Raw genomic sequence first — 18,815 nt, 5'->3', positions numbered from 1 at the left:
AATACAGTCCCACTCCTAAAAAAGTGAGTTTGTTTCATTTCTGACTTCAAACAACACATGGATTTGTGCTCTGATTTTTCCAGCCAGATTGCCAAGTCTCAGCCATGGGCTGGAGGAATAGCTGGACCAGGCTGGAGGGAGATCCGGTGAGTGCTCTCTTTCCATAGCTGATGTGCTTCAAAAGGCATCATGCAAATGCCAGCCCTGAAGAAAGCACCTGGCTCTCCCTGCACTGCCAGTGTTGGTGCTTCATGAACTAGCTGGGACATCCTCATCCAAACACAGCTGAATGTCATCCCTATCCTGCCCTTCACAGCACAGCCATATCTCAGCAAGGTTGCCTGCGCTTGCTTTCCTTGCCAGCTATCCATCGTGGAAGTATCCCTAAGATCAAGAGACCTGGTAGCTATGCCTCACTGCCTGAGTTCAGACAGCTACTGGAGAACAATCAGCATCCAGCAGACCACTGCATTTGCAGGGCACCCTCCCGGCTAGGCACTGATAGGAGGTGAACCCAGACCACCACAGTTAGGAGTCCTAGCAAAGAGCCATGTTAAGTTTAGACATGAGCTTGGTTTCTGCTGAGCTGACCACTGGCTACTTTGATGCCCCTTTTCTTTATCCAGTTCACAGCCATGGCGAGGCTGCCTGAACCACTTCTGACTCCACGTCCCCAAAGGGACCTCTCTGCTGCCAGGGCAGGAATGTTGTAGGACTTTCCCTCTTCCCCTTGCAGATCCCAGTGAATGAAGCTTCCCAATGTGCTGGCAAGGTGGGGAGTTTTATCCCCACAGACTCAGTGCAGGATAGCAGCTGGAATGGGAACTTTTCCATCCTCACCCCCATACTCAGTATATTTAGCCCTGACCTAGAAAGACCATCCTTTCTAGGGCTGAGTTGTGATTCAGACAGTCTGCTTACTGAGCAGAGACTGCCAACTGTGCCGAATCATAGCTGATTAGAGGTGGAAGAGAGCCTGAAAAACAATACACCCAGGCAAATGCAGTGGGTTTGGAGCATTTCATGAAAATTATATTTAACACCATTTTTGGTGACTTCAAGAAAAATTAAAACAAACAACCCTCACACCTTCCAAAATAACCCTACCTGTCTCTGGTGGGAATGGAGAGACTGGCAAAAGGTTGCTATTTTAAATCACAGTGGAAGAGGGTAACAAAGAATGAATACACATAGAGGTAGATGCAGATATATATCTAGGTATAGGCATGCAGACATCTCCAGATGAAGCAGAGAAGGAAAGCATGGAGAAAGAAGCAGATACTTTCTTGCAATTTAGGGGAAATTCTATCTTGAAGCAAAACAAATCTTATCATGTCTGAGGGAAAACAAGAGCAAAAGAAAAAGGTACCAGATGTCTGAAGACATGTAAAATGCTCCTAGATAGATGTCTACTGTCAGGTCACAAAGTGTCCCACCAGCACAGCGTGGGACTGCAGCTTGTATCCCACAGGCAGTTATTCTCTGCCTGCAGACACGCTCAGGCTATGGCCTGGGATCTGAAGGAGAAATCTTATCTGCAGGCCTGTGAGAAAATAGGAGGAGGTACACATAGTTCTTATAAACCAGTCCTACAGTCAGGGAGTCAAACTGGAAAATACTGCATAGCCCAGTCTAGAAAGAGCAGAACAGGAGACTAAACACAACAGTTTAACAAATAATTATAGGTTCTTTCTATGGACTAGAATTTGTAATCCGCCTTCATCCACTTCTCTTTGCACAGTTTAGAATTACAATGCCAAAGGGATCACAGGGAATCATGAAATAATGTCCTGCATTTGAGTGCAGAGCAGACTGTCTCGGAGGGTTTTAGATACTCTTTTCATGAAACATTTACCATGTAGTACCGAAGTGTTCATTCCATTGTGCCTTAGCAAACACTGTGCAGATGTGCTGTTGCAGTCACATATGCAGTGTTTGCAGCCAATGAGTGATGAGAAAAACCCCTGACCTGGATACATTCTCCTGGATTTAAATTCAGTTAAGTGTGGGCATTGAATATTATCTCCATAATAAATTTGCCACACCATAAAATATAGCGGGGAATCAGGAAGTTATATCTTGCGTTTCAACAAATGCTTGGTCTCTGAGGACCTCCACAATCCATTTGATACACTTGGCATTTAGGAGTACAATTTCTAGTCATCTGAGTTTTTTATCTGAACTGCATGAAGAAGATAGTATTATGACAGTGGTGCTGGATTGATATTTGGGGCTCTGTGGATCAGTAACGAGCCCTGCAATAGACTCACGGACTCCCCTGGTAAGTCACAACATTTGGCTTCCCACCTGCAGAACAAGCCACCAAGGCCTCTGCTCCTCTGCCCTGAGCCCATTCCCAGTCCCTGTTTCCCTGAATGTCTCTGATGACACGGAGATGGGGCTTATCTTTTAACTCAATTGCAAACATAAAAAGCAGTCCATCTTCCCACTTTAATTCTAACGTATAGAGACAACTCTAGTTTTTGTTTGCATTCCTGTCTTCCAGAACTAGCTCTCCTCTTCTCCCTTTCCTTTGGAAAATGCTGTAGGAGTTTTGCTGGAGGTGGAGCTGGGAAGCTGCAGGGTTCCCAGCCTGAAAGGAAGACTGAAGCATGTCCAAGGCTTTGGGGCGAGATGCAGTTCTGGGTCCACACACTGCACACCACCAGCTCCTGCTACAGCTCCTCCAGCAGTTGCCAGTGGTTGGGAAGAAGCACATCTGGGCTAGCCAGCCCCAGGGGAGAGACGCACAGACACTGATCCTGCTTCACTATGTCCATCAGTGCTTTTACACTGGTTTTTAAGGGAACAACTTAACTAAAGAAACAGTCTTGTCTGGTAGTCAGGGGTAAACATCAATAACAAAAAATGCCAATAAATATTAGGCTAAAAGAACTCAGTATTTCTGTTTAAGAGGAAGTCAAAATGAACATTTGTCCAAAATATCTGAGGGGTCAAGAAGGAAAGAGAAAATACCTGAAGTCAAGTAAAAGATAGTGTTAGACTATAAATACATTGTAAATGGTTTTTAAGCATTTAAACATCTCTAAATAATGCTGGAAGAAACTGCAAAATGATGGTTTGCAAAAAATGGGGCTGCTTTACCTAGAAACACCTTCAAAACATTTAAAGTCTTGAACTATTTTTTTTTCCTTATACAAATGTTTTGGTAAATGGACACTGCTTTGGGAAACACTGCAGTATCACCTACTCTGGGGAAACACTGCAGTATCACCTACTCTGCATTATTTGCCCCCTACCCCCAAATGACCTAACCCATGCATTCAGTTCTAATTGAGACCTTTAACAAATTATATAATGAATGGCTTTACTTTAAGCATAAGCTTAAATCAATTTGATTTTAGTGAGTTAAATCAAGGCACTGCCAAGTGCTTTGCTGAGTGAGTCTGCAGCCAAGCACCGAGCGAGTGCCTGGCCTGAGCGGGGTCCTGCAGCACACGATGAAGTGTGCAAATAAAGCAATAAACAGCAAACCAGCACTGCACTTGGAGATCTTGAGCTTTGTTTGTACAGTATTTCTAAGGTGTGCTTTGTATGGCTGAAAAAATGCCGTTGTTCAGGAGCCTGGAATTGCTCTTCCCTCTCCAGCCCGATGAACAGCAGAGGCTCAGTGTGTAGTCCTTTATTCGGAGGGAGCCTTAATCACTCCCCTCCAGAAACTGCTGCTCCATTTGACTGACAGAATTAGAAGCAATCCACATATTGGAGGGGAAAAAAGAAAGGCAGACCCATTTGGTTGTCAGACTGTGGGTACATACATAAAGCTTTTAGCAAAAAAAGAAAGAAGAAAAAAAAGAAGAAAGTTGTTGCCCTCCGAAATCACATCTATATTAACGACATGAATGACAGGCTTAAGGGGAAAATTATAAATCTTTCTCTCCAGCTTTTCTTTTATTGCCCAACCATATATTTCATCTTTCCAGAGAGCAGTGCCATTAAACATGCAGCTGACAGCCTCAAGCACTGTAGATAAGCTGCAGCTAGACCTGCTGAAGCCAGGTTAAGCACTTTGGGTGCACTTACCCAGTGGGCATGGCTATGAGCCTCCCTGCATTGGGCGATGCCATGCAATACCAGAGCAACCAGTACAGCCCCAATACAGCTGCTGTAGCCCCAGAGCACCCCGTCTCCATCCCTGCATGGCAAAGGAGAGGGCAAGAGACTGGAGTGCTCAGGTGGGGCTGTAGAGTTGGCCATATCTGACACCCTGGTCATTTGGGACTCCCACCACTTGATATCCTCTTTCCAAGGGACCAAGCAGCCCTGTTCTTGTGGCAGGACAACTCCAGAGCAGCCACAGATCTCTGCATTTCTGTTTTGTCCATTTTCCTACATAGTCTCCAGGGAAAACTCAGAGAAAGACCGAGAAACCCCAGTGTCTTGCAGGATCACAGCTGGAGATGTAATCATCTTCAGTTGAAAAATAATTCCTTTAAACTTCCACAGCCCCAAGCTCCGTTTTCCCTGGAGATGATATGCAACTAATACAACAGACAGACCTACTCTCTAGAGTGTGTATGCTTGTGTGTATACACATTTATATACCCACATACATGTTATGCTTTTTCTGTATGAGTCTCCTGTGAAGACTATTATGGTTATGTATAACTGTCTGTGCTCACACATACTGCAAAGATACTTCCTTGGGTTTTATTGTCTCTGACCACTATATTTATGTTTTATAGCAGCCTAATTAGAGACAATTCACTTTAAATTCTGACATGCAGTTTTAAGTTATTCTGCAGGTGAATGAATAGATACAGCATTTCACAATGTTCTCTAAAACTGTGTAGTGTTATTAACTGGATTTGCCAATGGCAGGGCTGTCTGGAGAAATGAATCTGTTTAAAAATGGCCCTTGATTTCCCATCACCAGTAGCACTGAACGTGTACACCAATGTGTGTTTGGGGAAGGGTTTTTTCATGACAGAAGTGGAGGATTGAAAAATTAAATGGTTTCATTTGAACCTCCTGCACAGCTGAGTTTGTAACAATAAAAGACAAAGATTACAGATAAATTGAAGGGGAAAACAAAATGAAGAGAAAATCAAAATCAATAATCTAGGTGCTGCACGTCCTGCTCTCTGGCTCTACCTGTGCTACACAGCCCAAACAGATACAGCTCCCATCCTTTCATGAGCACTGTTACCACAGACAATAAAACTAATTGTCACTCCTTTCATCTTAATGGACACTCAGAGATTTCACAACCATAGGAGGACAGTGCATAAACCCACACCTTTTCTAGAATGTAGAGACATGGAAAAAAGACGAATTTTGGATGGAAATGCCAGAAGAAACACTGTTATGAAAAACAGGCTTTAAATCCCCCAAACAAATAAAGGACAACGTCCAGCACAGGAGAAACAGGCTGAATAAAACATGCTGCTATTAAAGCCCTGGAGCTCAGTCCTGAAGGGATTTGCATGTTTCTGATGCAGACTGTGATTTTTCAGGGTTTCTGAGAGGCACTGGAAGGCTGCAGGAACGCTGTGCCTGTGGAGCAGTCCCCATGCTGTGACAGGTAGCTTATTCCCTCCCAGGCTCAGTCTAGCACATTAAAAAACCAACAGTATCTTTCCTTTTTCAGCTCTCTGCTTCAAAGGCTCTCTAATGCGTTACCGTTACCCCATGCTCATCCCCACTGCAGCGATAAGCGCAGTATAAATAGCTACCAGTAGATGACAGATAGAACATGGACATGACAACAGTGTCCTCCCCCTGTTCCCCCAGTCAGCACAGCAGTGTCTGTTGATGATCCACTCAGAATGGGACTGCAGGAATGCTGTGGAGACGCAGAGGGGCTGGCAGGAGTTGAGCTGAAGCAAGGCAAACTTTCCACGCTGTCCCTGAAACCCCAGTAGAAGTGAATATACAGGTGAATATCCATCTGAGCAGAGTAATAACCTCAGGGTTAATTAGGACTTGGCATAATGTAACAGTCGGTCATAACTAGGAATTGATGCAATTTGATGTTCAGTGCTTCAGTGAGCTCCCGCTTCAGCTCTTTTTTCTCCTAAGCCCCTGCAGCAGTGCTATCCAGCTCAGGGGATTAAAAATCAGCTCCTCATCTCATGTTAATTCTGTTTGCCTCATTGTCCTCCTATCTCCAAAGTAGCAAAATATGAGCTGGACATCCAGCTTTGGGAGTCATATTTGAGAAAGACATAGATCAGTTAGCGAGAGGCCAGAGAAGAGCAAACAGGAATGCTAAGAGATTTGGAAAACATGACTTGTAAGGAAAGGATGTAGGAATTGGGTTTGTTTTGTCTAGAAAAGAAAAGAATGAGGGAAGATATGATAAAAGTTTTCCAATATGCAGAAGTCTGTGGATCAAGTGATCTTGTCCCTTAAGAAATCACCTTACTTACAGCAAAGCTGATGGAGGTTAGGCATTAGGAAAACGTCTTTTCAACTATATGTAGAACTAGGCAAATCTTGGACCAGACTAAGGCAGTGCCTTCTCTACACTGGAGGCTTTCAGAACAGGTTAATGAGCAGAGGCCACATGCCTCTGAAACCCTTTTCTGGCCCCGTCTCCTACTGCTTTGTGTTCAGCTCCTGCAGCCAGACGCTGCTGGTGACATCTGTTGTGTGTGTGTCCATCATTGTCCCTGCTGCCCTCCAGCAGCCCCTGTCCTCTTGCTGGTAGGATTAGGGTGAAAGCTGCTCAGAAACGCTGACCATTGGGGTATGGTTACCATTAGGAGCTAACTCTGGTCTCAGAAGGTACCCGTGTACCCCCAAACTCTCATGAAGTTATCACTGGCCTATTTGGCACGTGCAGGGGCAGAAGACAGCTCAGTCTGTGTTTCCAGCTCAGAGCTTCATGACAGCTTGGCCCTTCATTTGCAGCGGAGGCGTTTCTTCTGTTTGGGGTACTGTTATTTATTGGTATTAGCCCCTCGCGGCTCGAAGAGAAGCCCCACTGCGCCAGCCTTTGTGCTCAGTGAGACTCGTGGGCACAGCCCAAACAATGGGCACAGTGCAAACAACCAGCACAGCAGGCAAGGGGGGGAGGGAGAGCCAGGCAGGGCCATGCTGGAGAAGAGACTCACTCCAGGTTGTGGCCTCAGGGAAGTGCAGCCCTGTGCAGGTGCCACGTTTTGACCACTGCCTTCATGGGCACATGGACACCCAGACACACCGCGGTGTCCTGGCCAAGAGGCGAGCCCCAATCTGCAGTCAGAGAAGAACTAGCTTGTAAAAGTCAATCATGTTCTATACAGCTAGTAAATATTTCACGAGGTTCACAAAGCCTCAAATTCCACAAGCTTGGCAAAGCCTGACCAGCTGCTCTCCTCAAGAGCTATAAAGAGCCTGGATCCAACACTTAGCTAGTGATTTGCTGAAGACACACAGGGCAGAAAAGAAACCAAATTCACTCTGTTTAGACTGACATTGGCTCCCCACTGTTGACAGCAGTCCAGATTTGGAGTCTGGTCTTTCTCCCACTGAATTCAACAGGGAATTTTTCCATTGGCTTCAAAAGGGGCAGTAATAAGCCATTGTATCTGTCAGTGCAGATTGCCAATGAAAGACAAACTGGAATGGCTAAGTGCTGTCTGTAATAAAAGATCATTTTTTCCCTCCCTCCTCCTCTCCCCCAAGTCCATTTTCAGACCATAACCACATTTTAATGAATAAAAAGTTGTTGTTTCAAATCCTTGCAGAACTGCAGCCCCTGGAAAGACAGATGCATGTGCTCCCATTATGGTAGTTGTTTTTCGTGTGCCATATATTTTCAGTGATGTTCATGAAACTAGAATTAGTGACACTAATAATGACAAATCAGAGGGCTAATATTGTTTAACCCTGTTAAAGAGTGTTATTACATTCACGTTCCCACAGAGTAAATGCTGTTTGGCTCAGACATATGTCTTGCTATCTGTTTATTTTTATGAATCAGAAATGAATCAGCAGTCAGTCTAAGAGTGTCCCATAGATTTATTTGTCTCATATACCACTTCAGAAGGGAGAAAATATCCCACCAGGGTATAGAATAATTTTGTGCTCAGTAGAGGTATACCAATATTGAATTAATTCTAATCAATAACACAGAATATTGCAGCTCTGTAAGGACTTGTCCCAGAATGCTGAGCCATTGAGGAGGCTAGACTGTGCTCTTGCTGATGTAATACTCATTTCTATTCAGATGGCGAAGACAAAACTACACCTTCAGATTAGATCTGATGTGTGTGGCTGTCTGGTTTTCACTGTTTATGAGCAGATACACAAGTGCCTTTTTCTCAAGCCAATGGGTCTTTCAGGATGCAAAGAGCAAATGCACCACGTAGCCTGCAGCACTTACATCTTATTTGTGCACAAGACCTAGAGTAATTTAGAGCTAGGAAATGATTCTCTCTCTGCACTGTGCTCAGAAGATAAAGAAAATAAAATGACAGTCACTAATACAATGCTTCCATCTGTACCTTTCTTCAATGCTCAGGGACTTTTGAGAAAAGGCATTCTTGGACAAGACACTGAGAAGAATCCCTTACTCTTTGAATTGTTAGATCCCTAATTTGTCCACCCCTTGCATCTCATTTGTAAGCAAGCTGATAACAGACATGGTAATCTCTGCCTTAACAAAACAAAATCAATACACTGCTTCAGAAATTTGACCAAAAAAAAATTATGTAAGAGGTAAGAAAAACATCACACTTTCTTAGAGCATTAGACATTCCAAGAATTACAGAAGGTAATTTAAATTCAACTCAGCCACTACTGTTGCAATATTGAGGTTTTAAAGTCAGTTTATTTATATTTTAGCTTTGCAGTTTCCCATAAGGCATGGTCAAAGTCTTTAACAGAATCACTGACATTAGGAATTCTCGTCCTCCTTTTCCCTTGCTCCTTATCAAGTGTACTTTGTTTCCTGCAATGGTTTATTGGGACCATCTGCATTTCCTCCTGTTTTCTCTCAGGCATGGAGATAAGATTTCACCTTTGGATGTCTGGTTGAAGTCCAGCTGGCAGTCTGGATGTGTTTGGTGGCTGTGGCTCAGTGCCTGTTGCATGCGTGCGCTAGTCTCACATGGTGGCGACAGAAAAACCCACGTGAGTACCACCCTCTGTGTTCAGGACCAGCTTCATTTTCCTCTTCAAAGCCAGGGCCAAGAGCTTCAAACCTGGCTGCCTGAAATATAAACTCCTCCAAGTCCTTATCTGAGTGATTCAAAATGGCTGTGGCTTACCGAGACTGCAAAGCCCTCACTGATATAGGAAGGGAATGGCGAGGCCTGCTAGGATGACTAGTGCAGCCTTTGCCAAACCAACACCCAAACTGCTTTCCAGACTCTTTCAAACTGCTTTTGGGCTGAATTACGTCCTTGCAGCTCCCCCCTCTCTGGGCACTGCTTTCCTCACTTCTGATCCCACTGCCTAACCTGAAATCAGCGCAATTGCTCTCTGCATCCTCCTACTTGCAGTGCTCATGCTCACATAGAATCATAGAATAGTTTGGGTTGGAAAGGACCTTACGATCATTCAGTTCCAACCCCCTGCCATGGGCAGGGACACCTCACACTAGACTGTGTCGCCCAAGGCTCTGTCCAACCTGGCCTTGAAAACCGCCAGGGATGGAGCTTTGTTAGCAGCAAAATCAAACAGTGCACTTCCACCCAAAGTTGCTCAAGAAGCAGAAATTGCCATGGCAAGAGAGAGCACTTATCCCATGCAGCTCAGAGCGCTTTGAATGCCTGGCCATCATACGGCTCTCCTCTTTTACTGGTTTCTGCTTTATTCAATACTTTAACATGTAGCAAAAAGCCTTGATTTCAGTCTTTGGAAGTGGTAATACTCTGCTGAGGCCAGCCCAGCTGGGTAATCTGGTTTATTTGCAGCTGAGGCCTGATAAACACACTGCAGCAAATGGTTAGAAAGTGAAATCAGCCTCCACCAGACAGAGCGGGGGGAAGGATGGGAGAGCTCTCCTTCACAGTTTATCTAGAAACCCTGCAGAAATGTGGCAGGCTTTGAAGATAATAGGAGCAAAGACAGTTCCTTTCTTCTTCCTTGCCTCTTCCTTTCCTCCCTTCATTTTGGAGACACATTATCCACACAGAGGGTCAAGTGTCTGGTTAAACGAAACATTTTTCGAAAGCTCCATGTGAAGATTTGCAATGCAGACAACCAACCTCCAGCATCCCTGCACATTTTCCCAAGGAACCAAATGAGCACTTTGTACACTGAATCTTTTGTTTCTTTGTTTCTTTCCTTCTTATTCTGTGACTATTTCCCTCTTTCTTTAGTATCTCATGAAACAGAAGAAACCACTAATCTGTGCTCTATTTCATGTTTTAGAAAAGCCAAAGAGACAAAACTGTAAAAGCATTTTCTCTGTTTGTTAAGATTGTTTTTTCCCTCTTAAACACAGGCTGCAAGTCTTAGAAGAAGTCAAGGACTTAGCTTCTCTTTGTTTTTAGTGCCTGGCTGCTTCTACTGTGTTAAAGTGTCAGCCTCAGATAAAGAAGGGAATGAAAACAGAGAAGGTCTGTTCAAGAGAAAACGTCTGCCCTTCAAAGTCTGGAGAGATAGAAGTGGATTTATAGTCCCCTGGGCAACGTCCAGGGAATGTTTTGGAGCCTTGAGGCAAATTGTGAATGCTGAAGCCACAGTCCTCAGTGGTTTTGTGTGTCCTTAATATTGCGCTGAGATTTGAGCTGCTTCGCATCCAGAAAAAGGAAAAGCACATTAAACCTGGAAAAGAAAGGGGTAAGAGGAGGTCCTTGCACTGTGGGCCACTGCAGCAGCATCAGCAAGAACCTTGCAGAAGGGGTTTGTGTATGGCCAAGGTGGCAGAGGGAGCAACTGGCCAGGACAAAGAGACTTTGGGCTGAAGGCTGCAAGCTAAGAGGAAGTTCAGAGCTGTGAAATTCAGACTTTGGTCTAAAGAAACTGCTTGCTGCTTGAGCAGGCTGGGCTCTGCAGGTCAGGATGCTGTCTTGGACCACTTCTACTACAGAGATACAGGTTAACACTTTCCTGGCCAGGTTTGAGGGAGCTATTCCTGAGCTTGCCAAGATCTTTTATCACATACCTCGAGGCAGAGTCAGTTACTGCTAGAGAAGGCAAGCAGCACATCCATTGTCCCCTTCAAGCATAGCGGTCAGGGTCAGCAGGTTTTACCCTGTCCTGTGCCTCCCGCTGGCTCCGCCTCCTTACCCGAGGATCCCAAGAGTAACCACAGAGGGATACCATCTCTTGGCAGGTGCCTCTCCACTTCCCAGCTCCCTTCCCTAGCTTTTCTTGGGATATCCTGAACTGAGGAAGGTCTGGCACGGATGCACAATTTCTGGACCTTGACAGACCTGGTGAACCTGGGCTTTTCTAAAGCACCTCTGTGTAAGTATCACAGCCTATATAATCATTTCAATTGGCACAGCACAGTCTTGCTTATTTGGACTCATGTGATTACCTGAGAGCCAAGGCTGAATTAACTTAAAAGGAAAGAAAAAAATGAGTGTGTCTCCTAGCTGTGGAGAAAAGTTCAAGGGAAATGTGGACTTCTGCATTGATTTTCCACAGGAATATTTTTGATGTGCTATTTTCCCTCATCAACTTTTTATTTTAACAACATATGGTAAAGCAGCTCTGCCTCAGTGTGGATGTGCAGGACTTACTGAGCAATGCTGGCTCCCTGTGCTGCAGACAGCTCGGATTATTTTAAAACACCAGCATTCATAATTGCACTATATGCAGAATCAAGACTAATACAGAAGAGTTACCATAACAACAACACCTCAACACGGGGCTTGCACAAATACCTAACACATCCGAGGGAGTGGATTCAATACCCTGTTGGGGGAAAAACATGCAGCCTTTGAAGAATGGACCACTGCAAATGGTGGTGCCTGAGCAGGAAATCTGTCCAGGAGAAAAGGCTTTAGCAAATTAATTATTAGCATTTTATTGCTATTTGAGCTAACCAGTGGCTGTGATAGCTACTGTAGGGACTGTCACCCACTTGCTGGCTGATGAGTCCTACAACTCAGCACATGGTAGTTCATCATAGAGTTTATGGCAGCAGAATAGAGCTCCGTGGTGCCAGGCACTGCACAGGCACAGGGTAGCAGGAAAAGAAAAACCTCCCATCTTCCAGAGCTGAATCTAAAGCTGATCGCAACACACAGCTGGAAGGGAAACAAAACACACAAAGTCCTAGTGGCAAATGACAGATTATCTTCATTAATATGTGCTTTATTGAGCTAAAAGTGTATCTATCAAAAATAACCCAACTGGAAAAAAATGTAATGGGAGCAAAGATAAAGGGAAATAGGACAAGGAGGAGGGCAGCAGTGATGTAGGGAAAATGATGAGGCTGGACAAAAAGAGGTGACTTCACCAGATCAGCTAAAAGAGACCTCCATCCTCACACCCAGCAGTTGCATTTGAGCCTTCAGAGCTTTCAGAAACCTCTTACTGACTTCCATGCTCCATTATTATTGCAGTTCTCAGATAAAACACATTCCAAAGGACCATCTGGCCTACTGAGAGGTTTCAATTTTTAATTTAAGTGAGATTTTTGTTGGTGTTCAACATTTTGCTATCTTAATCCCACAGGGTTTTTTTCATTCAGAAGCCAGGTAGTTAAACACCATGCAGTTCCTTTCCCTTTCAAGGTAATTCTTCCACCTAGGCCAGCTACAATGAGGCACTCTCATCATGCAGAGACACAGAGTATTCGCTTCCACTAAAGAATGACCCGGCAGAGCAAACTCCCCTCTACAACCACTGCATCTTCATTCTTCTGCTTCGCCTTGCAAACAAAATATCAGGCTTTAAGTTCCCTCTGAGTTTCCATATGGGTTGCTCTAACAAAGACCTCTGCTCTTTTATTTATTCCCAGAACAAGTGCTTGATTTTGCCTATAGTCCTTCACTGCTATTACAAAAAAAAAAAGAGCTCAAGTAATTTCTGCTCTGCTTTGATAGTGATATTCAGCAATAAGATTCTTTGTGTGAAAGAAACCCAGGAAAAGTAGCTTTTCCTAGCATTATAATTTGCTATAGTTAGGTGTTAAAGTTTTCAGCTGAGCTGCTTGTGATAAACACTGCATATGCTCCAGGCTGCGTAGGTTCCCACTAGCTTTTCTTTGTCCAGGTTACCAACATAGTAGTTTTAGGTTCCCACTGCAGCTAATGGAGAGAAAAAGGTTTTTAAGAGCTGTGATTTATGCCACTTAAGATCTGAATCATTCTGAGGTGTCTCTCTTCCCCACTGAGTGCAAAGGGATCATGGGGAAGGTGCTTTGTGAGCTGACACAGACACTTTGTAGGTTGGATGGTGCCTGCCCTACACCACTGCAACAAATATGAAAGAAAAGCAAGACAGAAAGCAGGAGGTAGACAAGGAGGCTTGGAGAGATCAGGCACTGGCTGGAAATCACGCAAGGCACTGGGATGGGAAGAGAATCCAGATCTCTTGATGAAACCCATTTTTGTGTGTTTTCTACCACAGGGCTCTCCTTTCTGTCAAACAAAAGGAATGTGATTGTGTATTTCCTTTTTCTCTTCCCTTCCAGTTGTTGCATGTAATTAAGCACTTACATTTTTTCCAGAGTAATTGCAAGACCAGAAACCTCTAAGTCAGATGGAAAGAACTAAAGATTTCAGCCAACATGAAGTAGCCAGAAAAATAAGCATGTGGGGAAAAAAAACCCCAACATTGTGCAAATAAAATTGCTGAGGGAAATGCAGAGATCACATGTGAGAAGGGCAGATAGGGGCATTGTGCAAAGGATAAGGAAGGAGAGTTAGGAAGAAGGGAGGGCTGCTTATTTTGCTCTGTAAGCACAGCTGGTGAACAATTCTCATTCCCATTCTTGCCCCTGCTCCCCAAGGATTCTGACCCCCGGAGCACAGCCACACAAACACTTGTTTTGCACTCTGTACAACCGCGAGGATCCCACGACCTTCGGCAGCGGGGACAGGAGGGAAGATGGGAATCAGGGGTGGGAACCTTGCCAAATGGATCTGCCACAAGGCAATGAGCTGTCCTGCTCATGGCTGATCTACCTCTTGCCTCCGTCTTGCTTTTGCTCTGGAGCTGGAAATTTCTGCCTAATTCATTGTGCCAAAGGCCAGATTATCTGTATGGCTACAGAGGCAGAAACCTCTAAAAACAGTATTCAAGGGCTAAACTGATTATTTTATGTGACCTGGACTAGATGACACCCAGATGTCCCTTCCAAACTAGTAAAAGCTGCAAAGATTCAGGGAACATTTCTACCCTGCGCACTGCAAAAGCATCATTTCTAAGAGCTGTTTCTTTTCACTATCAGAAAAAGATGTAGACCTAGATCCCAGGGGCTCAACATCCCTGAAATCTTGGAGCAAAGAGAGGGTCTCTATAGATGGATCGTCAAGCTACTCAGTGGCAGGTAAGCCTTTAATTTTCTGTTTGGCTGGGGGTTGCATACCAGCCTTTTCTCTCCAGTGTGTTTGCCTCTTCAGGAAAGAAACCCAAAGCCAAGTGAAGAGAAGTTGCTAGCGCTGCAGACCTCGCTTCTGCTGGTGTCCCACAGCAGTCAAGGACTGATGATTGCAACATCAGACCAGCGAGTTTCTTCATTTGTTTTGAAACTGTCTCGGCTGGGACACACCTCCCAGCTTTCTGTGTCATTTCTTGGCTGTGTTTATAACCACTGTGCATATGACCTACAGGTGCTCAGTACATCCAGAAATATAGTTAAAACACACCATACACATGCTGGTTTGCACAGGTCAGATTGTTTTCCTGCAGAATTTGGCCACACAGGGGGAAGAAGGCAAACTGAAGAGCAGGAGGCATGGGACTGGTGTTCAAAGCTGTGCACATTGTGCACAGCATAGCTCCGGGTCACAGGCTGAAGCCAGCAGCATCCTGTGTCCATACAGGAGCATGAACTTGGATCCTAGTGGCAGTAACAGCCACTGTTCCGTGGAGGTGGTCCCTGGCTCTTCCAGTGCTGATCTACACTGCCACAAGTGCCAGCCTCATAAGGATACATGCACCTCAGCCTGCACCATCAGCATGGGGTACACACACTAGTAATGACCTCCCAGCTCTGCACAGTGCTCCCCACAGTGCGGGACACATGTCAAGTGGCCTGACTTCTGGAGTTGTGCTCACATCATTAGGTCAGCGTATTCTGGAGGTATTAAGACTTTATTATACCCCCTTACAAGCTTAACGGCACTTGGCACTAAGCCTCTGTAACAATTTTAATCAGTGTGGTTAGAGGGGGCCCTTATTCCAGCTGCTGTGTTTTAAACCAAACCAAGATGGCAATCCCCAGGCCCAGGCACAGTGAGGTTAGATCAAGCTGCCCCCTTTAACCTTGGCTAGTGAATTAAGTCCTTAATAACACCTGGGAAAGAATCTCTGTATCACAGAAGAACAAACTTTGCTCAAAAGAGGTTATCAATGGGACCCCAAGAGACCAGTCACTGTGAAGCTTTACTTCATTCCAGAAATGTTTTGGAGTCAATTACTTCATCTTGTTCTTTATTCACAGGATTCACTTAACTGATGATATTATAGCTCAGTCCATTAAGTAAACGGGTTATATATTTTCTCCAAGTTTTGAGGAAGTAACATTGTAGCCAGTGTCACTATGATCGTCAGCAGTCAGTGGGGAGAGACAGTTCTCTGTTTGGTCAGTGAGGTTTACCTCTGCTGAGATCTTAACTATGATATATCTGGCTCTGGGTCTTTTATAACATTTGAGCAGGATTAAAAAAAGGAAAAGAAAAGAAGAAGAAACAAGCAAGTGCTATTTTCACAAAATTCCTGGCAGCTGTGCCATTTATTATAAGAGGAAAACGGAGCAAGAAAAATTGGTATGTCATTTCTTAAATGAATTTATATCCTCATTTCCTTTAGAAAGTGAACCCATGCTCCATCTAGCCATATTCCATCAGTCTGCAGGGGCAAAGTTTGCAGAGCACAACTGAAATACACAGGTGTAGCATAGGCCAGAGTGCTGTATATGACTTTCATAATAAGTTCCTCACCCACCCTTGCTGCCGGTAGCACCTATAAAGGTTTTATTTTCCATCAGTTAGCCATGCAGCAGGTCTTAAAAGTCAGCAGCAGCTCAGAAAATCAAGGACACATGATCCAGCCCTGGTCACCAGGGCCAAAATGACTCTGAAGGCTGCTGCAGCCATCACTGTGCTACATCCATCTGCTGAGAAGCGAGCCTCGAGCTGCATTTATCCTGTGCCCTTGTGCCACAGGGGGGAGTGTGCCAGGTGCTGCTTTTATTGTTTGTGTACAATGTCTCAGTATCCCGACGAGGAGAGGCAGCAGGCTGGGGAGGAGATTTGCCAAAAGACAAGTGAATTTGGGAGGTTTTGGGAACTGTCACAGAATGCTGTCAGTCAAAAGAAGTTTTGCATAAAACCTCCAAAACAACCTCTTCCTCCTCCACATGCATCCGCCCGCTCTGAGGGGTGGTGGTTAATATACTAAATACAACATAACCACTTGGAAAGCACTTTTCGCTTTGAGTCACCACCTTGCTATTTTTGCAGCCGCAAATACAGACTGGTGGAGTTGATGTCATTAATCTGGTACATACAGGAACAACCTGGGGAGCCGGGGCTGGATTTCTAAGGGAAACAAGAGGCTCCCAGGACGTGTCTTCTGGGGAAGTCAGGACGCAGGCAGCGCACTGCATCAGTGCCAACGAAAGGAAGGAAAAGAGGATATTAGCACTCTAACGTCATTTCTGGTTGACTCCAGTTTGTGTTTTCAACCACTATGAAATTACAGAAAAGGGGGGCAGGGGGAAAGGGGAAACATTTCATTTGCCTCCAACACAAAAGGGTTTGTTCTGGAGGCAGCCTTTTCATTCTTTTCATCTGAAATCTTAAAAAAATACCCAGGAAAGAAATTTCAACCCCCAAAGTTACTTCAAAATGAAAAAATCAAAGGCTCCTGTTCCAGCAAAAAGCTCGCTGGGACTGGGTGGCAGACAGGGTGGGAATGCCAGACATCAGTCTCTGGAAGCCTGACAAACACAAGGGAGGGCCTGAATGCAACAAAGCTGGGACACAAAACCCACAGAATCTCCTGATAATTTGGGTCAACATATGGCTTAACAAACCATCTCTGGCCAACCTCAACGTGTTTCAGTCTCCAGGGTAGCGTATGTGATTTTCTCACATCAGAAGTGGAGAGCATTGATGGCACTATGGAAGGAAAAGCTACTCTCACCATACTTCATACATGTTTCTGTATAAATGGGGTACTAAAGTACTGTTTACTTATACAACATCTGATCTACAGCTCTCCTGGATCTACTTGAAGCTCAGAGGAAGTATTTGGATTGGTATTTTGGCTGTTGCATGAGAAAGCAGTGCAATTGGTGTTACCCAGGGTCCCGCAGTCACAGCAGAGTGTCAGCGCGAGACATTTCCCCTGACAGGGTGTTGGGTCTGCACACCCGCTGAGTGCAGGCTGATGTCAATGGGACTATGATGATTTCACCCAGCCTCGCTGCTCCGGCTGCAGTTTCCCTCATTCCCTGAACAGCAGGGAAGGTCTAGACTGGAGCTGCAGAGATTTCCACATACACACACAGACAAGCACAGTTTTTTTTCCTGTCCTGCCAGTTTCACCAACCATGAGAGCAATCCACAAAGCATATGAAGGCTTTCTTTTCTCTGACCTGCTTGGCTGGCTTTTCTTCGCCTGTCTGAATGGCTCTGCTGGCCTAACCATGAACAAACAGAAAACACATTTGAGCCTCTGATGTAGAAGAGTTAAACTTTGGGAGAGAAGAAATCAGGTAGAGGGTAACTGTGGGATCAAGAATGTTCAAGGCTGGTACTAGAGATGCAAGAAGAGAAATTTCCCCAAATACCAGTTTTTCCTTTATACAAGGGACTAACATCTGCATTTGGATCTGAGCTCCCCTCCTGACCCTCTTATGCCCAGGGACAATCACACTGGGTCCAAAGCCTCCAAACGTGGGGCTCTACCCCACAGAGATCCTCCATAGCACACAGTTTGCCTGAGCACTGTGCTGCTGCCCTTCCTCCACAGAGCAAAGGCTTCCTCCAGGATGGGAAGGAGCTGTATTCAAGGGTAACTTATTCTGCTAGAAGAGAATCCAGCATCTGCTTTTGCTATATGCTGAGTTGGGATCTGTCCACTTTGCACCAGAGGAGCAGGCAGAAATTATTCAAGTTTACCAGTCCACAGTACTCCCTGTAGGCAGATGTTCTCCTGCTGCATACTCTGTGTCTGCACTGGTGAAGCCAGAAGCATCTGAGAGCTCTCAGCTCTCTCCTTAGCCAGGGTCAGGACAAGCCCTGAGTCTGCACAGCAGAGGGAACCATGGGAAGGCAAGCCACAAGGGAGAGGTGGCCCAGGTGGGAAGAGAACTGCTGCAGTCGGGTCCTTTAGCAAACCATCTCTCAGCCTGGTGAGTTTAGATTGCCTCTGTGCAGAGAGTGCCCTCATACATAGAAATAAACAGAAGACAACACAGTAACTTGAGCAGGGATTTGCCCTGGCACTGTTAGTCAGGATGATCAAACATTAGCAACTACATAGTAGAGACCAATGTTGAGGTTGTTCCACACTGGGAGAGCTTTCAGCCTCCCACAGCATGCAAGCAAGCAGGAACAGCAATCACAGAGCAGGAACTCTTAACAGAGCCTGGAGCAGCCATGGTCTTTGTCCGAGGCGTGCAACACAGAACTACTTGGCAGCCCAGGTGACTGCTGCAACGTCTCCTGCATGACTGTGCTCTATGAATCTGCTCAAAAACCCCCAAACACAAACAAACAAAGCAGCAA

Source organism: Psittacula echo (assembly GCF_963264785.1).
Source record: "Psittacula echo genome assembly, chromosome: 12".
Taxonomy (NCBI): domain Eukaryota; kingdom Metazoa; phylum Chordata; class Aves; order Psittaciformes; family Psittacidae; genus Psittacula; species Psittacula echo.
Note: the sequence above shows the minus strand (reverse complement) of the source record.